Below are 10470 nucleotides of genomic sequence, written 5' to 3' on the forward strand. Positions count from 1 at the left end.
GATCCACAATGACCAATTTGAAGGGGGACAGCTAGTACAAGCTATCCTGACTAATGGTGGTCTTTGCCTGCCAAAGGCTCTGGTGGTGACGCCGTCTTGGGCTCCACGGTGACCTCTGTCCTGCCGTCCTGCCGGTCTTGGTCTTGTTGCACCGATATGGAAACCTTTGCCTGATGCCTCGGTACTCCTTGCCTGTGCTTGCCTCCTTAGCACCAAAGAGAAAACGAGGACACTGTGCACGCTGGCGCCTGCCTGGTCTTGGTCATCATGGCTTGCGTCATAGGAACCTCGCGAGGTTCGCCTTGCCTTGATCTCTCTGCCCCTCGCGAGCCAGCCTGGCGAGGCTGCCCCCGAGGAGGTCTTGTGTCATCCGCCTCGCGAGGCTCGGCCCCTCGCGAGGGTCTTGAGCGTTTGCTAGTGAAGACGGGCCGTACTGGGCCGCGGGTGGAGCCATGTCGTGGGCTGCAGGCAGGCAAGTCTGGGGACGCCCGTTCCCAGGACGCCGACAGTAGCCCCCGGGCCCAAGGCGCGCTCGGACTTGGCTTCGAGGCGAAGCCAAAGGGCAAGTGCGGAGCGCTGCGGGCCCCAATAGCCTGCGGCCTTGGTCGACGCGTGGCGACTGATTTGACGTGGATGTCTCCGCTTCCCCACGCTGCCTTGGCAACTGCCCGACTTGACGAGTCCCTGCTGCATGCAAAAAGGGTAATCATTACCTGCGATCGTGGAGGTCGACGGTTGGCCTCCCTTGGGCTATAAATGAGGAGGGAGGCGGAGCCCCTGTCGCCCATCTCCTCCTGCTCCGCTCGCTTATCCTCCCTTGCTCCATTGCTAGTAGCGACACCAATGGCGCTGATCCGAAGATTCTCGGCCGCGGAGAAAGGAAAAACTCCCCGCGACGAGCCCGGGCCGCTTCCACCGAAGAAGAGGCCGGTCCACCGCCGCGACATAGTCGTGAGGCAGGAGGTGACAAGGCCTTGGTGCGGGCGGCGACTTCCTGGGCATTCACTGCCTTTATACGCCCAAGCCAAGGGCTCAGGAGCGGCGCTGCCCATGCCGCGGACTCCTCGCGCGAACTCGTTCTGTGGGCGGCAATGCCTCCGCGCACTTGGATCCACTTCCCCCAGTTCTTCTCCGCTGAGATGCCGCCGAGGGGGCCCCTCGAGCTATGGCTGCAGCACGCCGACTCCGACGCCCCGGCGACCGGAGCGGAAGTTGAAGTTATCTCCTCGGGCAAGATCTTTATGACCCGAGGCTGGGGTGAGGTCGCCCGGCTTTGCCATGTAGAAGGCGCCCTTGCAATCCACTTCGAGTATGATGGCGCCTCCACAACGTTCTTCAAGGTCTTCGACGCGGAAGGCTGTCGCTTGGAGTGCTACCCCAGACAGGGCCGCCAGGACTGCCTCGCCAGCGGTTCCTCCAGCAGCAGCAGCGACGCTTGGGAGTCCAGCGACTCTCCCGAGCCCTACGAGACTCCGGAGATGAGCGACGACTGCTACGTTCCCCCGAGCTCTCGCCGCGCCCGGAGCAAGGCCGCAGCATCCGGCCGCCGCCATCGCTGATCTGGATGGGGTTGGCGTCGGCCTCCCATGGCCCACTGTTGATGATGGCGTCGGCCGTGCTCGCGTGTGTAGATAGGGCTCCTTGAATTTCCTTTCTTTTGTTCCCGGTGAGGAATCGAGAAGAACCCCGCGGGGGTGTGTAAAGGGCATGTAATGTCTTTTGTTGATATTATCCTTATTATGAAATTGTGCGGGCGCGTGTCCTGTTTTGGCTCAGTCTCCCCTTTCTATCCTCGCGACGGCTTGGTGCTCTACACTGACAGGTCCCGGTCCCCAGGTAGGCAGCAGCTGTCGCTGGTATGCTAGGTCGTGATGCCGTGGTCAAGGCCCGGAGGTGAGCGGCCCGAGGTCCAGTAAGAGCTCCTGAGACGCGATGCTCAGGAGGTCCCCTTTAGCGCGCAAGTAGCCACCGAGAGGTGAGAAAGGGAGGCGACGTTGCCGTGACAGGGCTGCAGCAAGTGAGAATCCCGTGTCGTAGCGACTGGTTGATCTGAGCACGAAACTTATCTTGGTAATCTAGAGTCGTTTCCTTGCGTTGCGCCAGACTCGTGCATTGGCGGCCGTGGCGCAGCTAGGTTAGGCCCGTGCGTGCTTCCCCTCTTCTCCATGCTCTCCTTCGTGCTCTACGTCCTCAGGTCCTGGCCCTCGAGCGAGCTCAGCCGCCGCTGGTATGCCAGGTCACGATGCCGTGGTCAAGGCCAGGGGGTGAGGGCTGGAGAGCCATTAGGAACTCCTGAGTCGCGATGCTCAGGAGCCCCCCTTTTAACGCGCAAGCGAATCGCATGGGAGAAGAGGGAGCCCGCGGTACCGCCTGCTGTTCTCCTCGGGAGGATCCTACAAGTCAGCCCGAGCAGGGGCACAGATTGCCATTATAATTGCCGGCCGTCCACTGGTCGCTCCATAAGAGGATGAAGGCACTGAGGGCTTGGTGAGGTGACGCGCGCGGGGCGTGCCGCGGGTCAGAGCTCGACCGCTCAGATTAGTCGATGTTGCAGGGACGGATCCAAGCACAAGCGTCGTGCCAGCGTGAGCAGCTCCCGTGGTAGGTGACAATCAAGCAGGTGATAGTCATAGATAGATTATGTATGAAAAGCAAACTAGCTCAGGTGAATGCAAGAACGATACATGCCACTGGGTCGGACCCGAGCGGCTTGGGGATGATGCCCGTGGGGCGCCCCCAGCAAGGTAAGCCAAAGACATAAAAAGGGATACATGCCACAGGGATGGACCCAGACGGACTTGGAATGATGCAGCCGTGAGGGCGCTCCCAGCTAAATAAACTTGGAAAATGTCACCTGGTTTCGTTGTAGAAGGGATGTTGGGGCAGCTGAAGATGCTTGGCGAAGGGGTTGCTCCTCACGAGCCGCTGGGGCCCTGAGCCTCAGGAGGCTCTAGGGGCCCAGGCGGTTCCTTGACAACCGTCTCCATCTCCGTTAGGACCGCGTGATGCCTGGCCTCCTGGGCCGCCATGATGCTCTGAAGGCTGGGCTAGAAGGCAGATGCCATGCTCGGCAGGCCGAATGGCATGTGAACGTAGTTGTGTGGTGGGCCCCCGCAACGTCCCACGCGCGAAAGCCAGAAGAGCTCCTGAGATGCGGCCCTGTTGAGCCCTGGGACGTCGATGCAGACGCGTAGCCCGCCATCCTCGCCTGGATGGGAAGCCGCGCCAGGTGAGCGGCGATCGCCGCGCATGGCCCTTGCTTCCTGCAGCTCCTGAGTGGTCTTGGCAATGAACTCCTGAGCGTTGGGCGCTCCTCGCCCGGTGTCCTCCTGAGGGAAACATGCCGCAAAGCACACCTCCAAGTGGTGCCCGAGCGCATCCCTCGTGATGTTGGCGAGGTCTGAGGCCCTCAAGAAGAGAGCCCCCGAGCTCTGCCCGAGGAGGGCGCCTAGCGCCTTCTTATGCGAGGGAGGGACGTGCCCCAGGCGCGGGCGCCGATCCTAACGTGGCACCGCTTGAGGAGCTGCCCCCCTGAGGCCCTGTGTGGAGTAGCTGCTTCTTCTTCTTGGGTATGGCCTCACGAGGGTACTCGCCCTTGCTGTCGGGGTCTTCGATTGCTGCGGCTTGGAAGGCGCGCTCGAGGGAGCACACCGCATCTCTTTCCTCGCAGGGGACCGTGATGATCCCGCTGCTTCCTGGCATCTTGGGGACGTTGTAGCCATGGTGTGTCACCGCCATGAACTTGGCCAGGGCCGGATACCCGAGGATGGCATTTTACGGCAGGCGGATGTGGGCGACGTTGAAGTCGATGAGCTCGGTGCGGTAAGTGTTGCGCTGTCCGAAGGTGACAGGAAGGCGGACCTGCCCTATCGGGGTGGTGGAACCGTCGGTCACTCCTGAGAAGGGCTTGGTAGGCTAAAGCTGATCGTATGGTACTTGAAGGCTCTAGAACGTTTCGACGGATAGGACGTTAAGCCCTGCGCCGCCGTCGATGAGGGTCTTGGTGACTTGTACGTTGCTGATGACGGGTGAACAGAGCATCGGGAGGGCGCCGGCGGTGGCCGCACACTTGAGCTGGTCCGCCGAACTGAAGGTGATGGCGCACTTGGACCTCCTAAGCGGGCGTGTGGCTTTGAGCCTGGGGAGGCCTGCGTTAACCTCGCGAGCAAACTGCTTGAAGATACGCTGAGATGCTGGGGCTTGAGCTCCGCCCAAGATGCAGGCGATAGCACGCGGCTCCTGGAAGGCCCCAGCCCCCTCGTCTTGATGGTGGTCGTCGTTCCTTCTTGGTGGTGGCGGCAGCGGAGGAAGACCAGCGTTGCCCTGGGGGCGGTCTTCACGAGGCTGATCCCTCCAGGCGCCTTCACGAGGCTGATCTTGCCAGAGGTCCTCGCGAGGCCGGTCATGCCACTCCTGGCGAGGGCCACGGTCGTCCCAGCGTCCTCAGGCCATGTCCTCCTCCTCGATCGTAGCCTCGGTCGTTGCGCTCGGGCGTTTACCGAAGCGTCCATCTCGAATGGCCCTGAGCTCTTGACAGTCGTTGGTGTTATGGCTGTGTATGTTGTGGAAGGCGCAGAACGGTCGGTTGCTCTTGGATGACTCGGGCTCGTCCCGGCCGCGCTTCGTGTCCGCCTCCGCCGCGAGCACGGCCACTCCCTTGCGCTTCACGTCCGTGGCCTTGGTTTTCTTCTCTTCCGGGTCTGCAGCTGAGAGCTCGAGAAGGGAAATGTGCCCTTCCTCAGCCCTTGCGCACTTGGTCGCCAGGTTGAATAGCTCCAGAGACGTGCATAGCTCCTCGTGGATGGCGAGCTCTTCCTTCATCCTGACGTCGCAGACGCCATCAGAAAACGCCTAGATGATGGCCTCATCCGTCACCTTGGGGATCTTGAGGCGAACGTTGTTGAAGCGCTGGATGTACTTCTGCACGGTCTCTCCTGCCTGCTGCTTGATGCGGCGCAGGTCACCCGCTGCCGGAGGGCGGTCGCGAGTGCCTTGGAAGTTGGTGACGAAGCGGTCGCGCATCTCGTCCCAGGAGGAGATCGAGCCTGGAGGCAGGTTCAGGAGCCACGAGCGGGCACCATCCTTGAGTGCCATGGGGAACCAGTTCGCCATGACTTTTTCGTCGCCGTTGGCCGCCTCGATGCTCAGCTCGTAGAGCTACAAGAACTCCGCGGGGTCGGGGGTGCCGTCGTAGCGAGGAGGCAGATCCGGCTTGAACTTGCCCGGCCAGGCGACGCTACGCAGCTCGGGGGTGAAGGCGCGGCATCCTGCCGTAGTCACCGTGGCCCTTCGCCAATGCAGAGCTTGCCCTTGGTGTCCGCGCACTGCCGCTGCAGGCGGCATGCAATCTTGTCGTGGCGGCGCTGGGAGCACGGGAGCGTTTTCTTGCGGCCGAGGAACTTCTTGGCAGCTTCCTTCTTCATGCACGGGCGCCCGACACGGTGGGTCGCGCTGGGGGGGCGCGCGCCTTGGTGCCAGGACACTGTCTTGGGGCAGAGGTAGTGGAGGCGCTTCGTGGGCCACGTCGCCCGCAGCTGGCGGAGGGCGAGGCAGCGAGAGGGAGGGTGCAGGGGAGCCCCCTGCGGCGCTGACGAGCTCGGCGATGCAGTCCAGCCACTCCTCATAGAGGTCGTCGACGGGGCGGTAGCGCAGGAGCACGCGTGCCACGAGCAGCGCGGCCTGCGCGTCCGTGGGAGCGCGACGACATGAGATGATGAGCCAGCCGGGGTCAGCGACGGAGTGGCGGTGCGGCTGTCCCGCCGCACCGAGGGGTGCAGCGAAGATGCTCGCTGCTCATTTCCCGCCGGGCCGGTGGCGGCGGGCGAAGGAGAACAACGGGGAGGCCCGCCGACAGGGGCCGTCTGAGCGACGCGGGCGGCGAGGGCGGCCCTGTGCTCACCACGGGCCCCACGAGCATCTGCCATGGATGCGATGAGGCGATGGAACGCGGATCAGCGGAAGGGAAACTTGGGCGCACCCCTACCTCGTGCGCCAAATGTCGGATTTCGGTTCCGGCAAAACCCTTGAGGTTCGAACACTGGGGTGCGCACGAAGATCTCCCCCTACCTAATCACGCCCTCTGCCTCACCGCGATCTCAAAGCTTAGCTCAACGAACCCGCAACACAAGAGACACAAGGTTTATACTGGTTCGGGCCACCGATGTGGTGTAATACCCTACTCCAATGTGGTGGTGGTGGATTGCCTCTTGGGCTGAGGATGAACACTACAAGGGAAGAATAGCCTCCTGAGGAGAGGTGTTCTTGTGCTTGGTGAGTGTGAGGATGGAGTGGATCCAGTCCGAGATGAGTTGCCTCCAACTGCGGTGGCTAGTCCTATTTATAGAGGCCTTGGTCCTCTTCCCAAATATCAAGCGGGAAGGGGGACAGCTAGTACAAGCTATCCTGACTAAAGGTGGTCTTCGCCTACCAAAGGCTCTGGTGGTGACGCCGTCTTGGGCTCCATGGTGACCTCCGTCCTGCCGGTCTTGGTCTTGTTGCACCGATATGGAAACCTTTGTCAGATGCCTCGGTACTCCTCGCCTGCGCCTGCCTCCTTAGCACCAAAGTGGAAACGAGGACACTGTGTGCGCTGGCGCCCGCCTGGTCTTGGTCGTCATGGCTTGCTTCATAGGAACCTCGCGAGGTTCACCTTGCCTTGATCTCTCTGCCCCTAGCGAGCTAGCCTGGCGAGGCTGCCCCCGAGGAGGTCTTGTGTCATCCGCCTCGCGAGGCTCGGCCCCTCGTGAGGGTCTTGAGCGTTTGCTGGTGACGACGGGCCGTACTGGGCCGCGGGTGGAGCCACGCCGTGGGCCGCGGGCAGGCAAGTCTGGGGACCCCCATTCCCAGGACGCCGACATATTTCTACTCCAAAAAGGGGGAGGCAGGAGTAACCAGAGAAACCCTAGGATCTATTTGACACATAAATGGGTATAGATGACTAACCAGTTGTCCATTGTCGTCGGAGTCGTCGCCGGAGTGGTCGTCGGAGTCGTCTGGGTCGTCGCCCGAGTCGTCACCAGAGTCGGTGTGGAAGTCCGCCTCAGGTTGTGGAAGCTTGATGCTGTCAACGACGTCAGGGTGCAGCGATAACTCGCCGCTGGTGACGACAACCTCTGTCTCCATCTCCATGGCATGCTCCGGGGCTTCAGCAGCCCCGGCATCACCACTCCCTCCGATGGGAGGCTTCGGCGGCATCGTCATACACTGACGGCTTTGAGGACTGAGAGCGGCGTCGAGGATGCAAGCAGAGAGAGAGGATTGTGTGTGTGGCGCGGATGGGGGGTGCGGCTGCTCGGGCGCACCATTAATATGAACTAGTGGGAGAGAGGCGGGCGGCGGTCAAACTGCTAGCTCGCCTCCCGGTGAGCCTGCGCACCGGACTGCTGGCATGCCTACTGTAGTTTCACAAAGCTACTCGCACGCCTCCCAATGACACTTTGCAGCGAGCACACCTCCGTCAATTCACACACCTGCACGCACGCCTCCCGGCTTGCCTGCGCGGCAGACTGCTCGCATGCGTCCTGTCAACTCACGCCTGCTCGCACGGCACATGGGTCGCGTGGTGGCACGTATATTGTTTTTCTATTTGGATGATTAATGCTACCGCTTTATTGCTTAACCGAAGCATGGCACGTATCCATTGTTGGTCTAACGCTCATGGTTCAAATAAGTAATCCGTTTGGGATATTAGTTACCAATTATTGATAATCTCCCGTTTGTAATTAGATAAAGATTACATCAAAACTGGTCTCAAATTTGACAAAAAAAGTACAATGCCACTTTGTATTGGTGTCCATATGACAACATGATAATTTTCTTGAACTTCAAATAAGTTTGGACGTACTACAATTTAAAAATCAAGATTCTCAATGTTTGAAATTTCTTGCACAGGGAGTAGAACATGCACCCAGTGAGACACATGTGTTTCTGCAATCCATTTAGGTGCACTGTCACATGTGCATGTAGCTCAAATTTGATGTTTGCACATTATACCCGTAGAAAATCGATCAATTAATGTACTAAAATGTCTTAATGGTCTCTGTTTTTTTAGAAATTAAAACGTCCCTCCTTTGGTAACATATGTTCACCGTGGGATAATTTAACATGCATCGTAGTTGCGGTGGATTCACGGTGTGTGGGTGGGTGTGTGCATCTGGGGGTGGCGGGTGGCTCGCAATACACTACGAGTTGTGAGCCACCGTTTGAGTTGGTCGTTTTGTTAGGCAGGTGCCACATCAGAGTCGTGAATTCGCTATTTAAAACATTACACAATCCTTTCATACATACATGTCTTGGCCACAAGCAGTCGATGGTTGTCCTAGACGACACTCGATACTCGCGTGTGACGCTTTCTGTGGGCCCGCGAGGTCGTCGTCCATCACTTTGATGAACAACTGGCAGTGAGGTTAATTTGACCAGCAAGGTAGAATCTTTTTTGTTTGTGTTATGGTGGTATACAGTGTGCGTCAAAGAGGTGGGAGGGAACTAGAATATACACTATACACACGCGTCCGTGAACAAGTAGACCTCACTCAGTGTCGGGACTTTTCGGTTTCTGATACGTCTCCAACGTATCTATAATTTTTGATTGTTCCATGCTGTTATATTATCATTCTTGGATGTTTTACAATCATTTTATAGTCATTTTAGATAATTTTTTGGTACTAACCTATTGACATAGTGCCAAGTGCCAGTTTCTGTTTTCTCCATGTTTTGTACATCGCAGGAAATCAGTACCAAACGGAGTCCAAACGCAGCGAAACATTTTGTGGGTGTTTTTGGACCAGAAGAAATCCAGTGGGCCGGAGAAGCACTTGGGGGTGCTCCGTGGGGAGCACAACCCACCAGGGTGCGCCTGAAGCCCCAGGCGCACCAAGGTGGGTTGTGCCCACCTCGGTTGCCTCCCGAACCGCCTGTTTACTCTATAAATACCCCAATATTCCAGAAACCCTAGGGGAGTCGACGAAAATCAATTCAAGCCGCCGAAAGTTCCAGAACCACCAGATCGAATCTAGCCACCATCACAGAGGGGTTCATCATGCCCATTCGTGCCTCTCCAATGATGCGTGAGTAGTCTTTTGTAGACCTGCGGGTTCGTAGTTAGTAGCTAGATGGCTTCCTCTCTCTCGTTTGATTCTCAATACAATGGTCTCTTGGAGATCCATATGACGTAACTCTTTTGCGGTGCGTTTGTTGGGATCCGATGAACTTTGAGTTTATCATCAGAGCTATCTTTTTAGCCATGAAAGTTATTTGAGTCTTGTTTGATCTCTTATATGCATGATTGCTTATAGCCTCGTATTTCTTCTCCAATATTTGGGTTTTGTTTGGCCAACTTGATCTATTTGTCTTGCAATGGGAAGAGGTGCGTTGTAATGGGTTTGATCTTAAAGTGCTTGATTCCAGTGACAGAAGGGGAACCGACATGTATGTATCGTTGCTATTAAGGATAACAAGATGGGGTCTATTTCTACATAAATAGATCTTGTCTACATCATGTCACCGTTCTTATTACATTACTCCATTTTTCCATGAACTTAATACACTAGATGCATGCTGGATAGCGGTCGATATGTGGAGTAATAGTAGTAGATGCAGGCAGGAGTCAGTCTACTAATCTTGGACGTGATGCCTATATAATGATCATTGCCTGGATATCGTCATTATTATTTGAAGTTCTATCAATTGCACAACAGTAATTCGTTTACCCACCGTTTGCTATTTTTCTCGAGAGAAGCCATTAGTGAAAACTAGGGCCCCTGGGTCTCTTTTTTATTATATTTGCCTTTGCGATCTATTTTCCTTTGCTTTCATTTTTAGATCTATTAAACCAAGAATACAAAAATACCTTGCTGCACTTTATTTTATTAGGCGTTCGATCTATCAATTTATTACAACTCTCTCACGTCCTTTTGCCCATTTCTGGCACCGTTAGCCGAAAGGGATTGACAACCCCTTTAATACGTCGGGTTGCGAGTATTTGCTATTTGTGCAGGTGTTGTTTATGTAGTGTTGCTTGGTTCTCCTACTGGTTCGATAACCTTGGTCTCATCACTGAGGGAAATACCTACCGTCGCTGTGCTGCATCATCCCTTCCTCTTTGGGCTAATACCGACGTAGTTCTAGCAGACATCAAAAGGAATTTCTGGCGCCGCTGCCGGGGAGACATCATCAACATCTATCAGGTTCCTAATCACAAATCTCATCTCCTCGCAATTTACATTGTTTGCCATTTGCCTCTCGTTTTCCTCTCCCCCACTTCACAAAAAATTGCCATTTTATTCGCCCTCTTTTTCGTTCGCCGTTTTTGTTGGAAATATGCCCTAGAGGCAATAATAAATGGTTATTATTATATTTCTTTGTTCATGGTAATTGTCTATTGTTCATGCTATAATTGTATTGTCCGGAAATCGTAATACATGTGTGAATACATAGACCACAACGTGTCCCTAGTAAGCCTCTAGTTGACTA

Source organism: Aegilops tauschii, chromosome 7 (genome assembly GCF_002575655.3).
Source record: "Aegilops tauschii subsp. strangulata cultivar AL8/78 chromosome 7, Aet v6.0, whole genome shotgun sequence".
NCBI classification, from domain to species: domain Eukaryota; kingdom Viridiplantae; phylum Streptophyta; class Magnoliopsida; order Poales; family Poaceae; genus Aegilops; species Aegilops tauschii.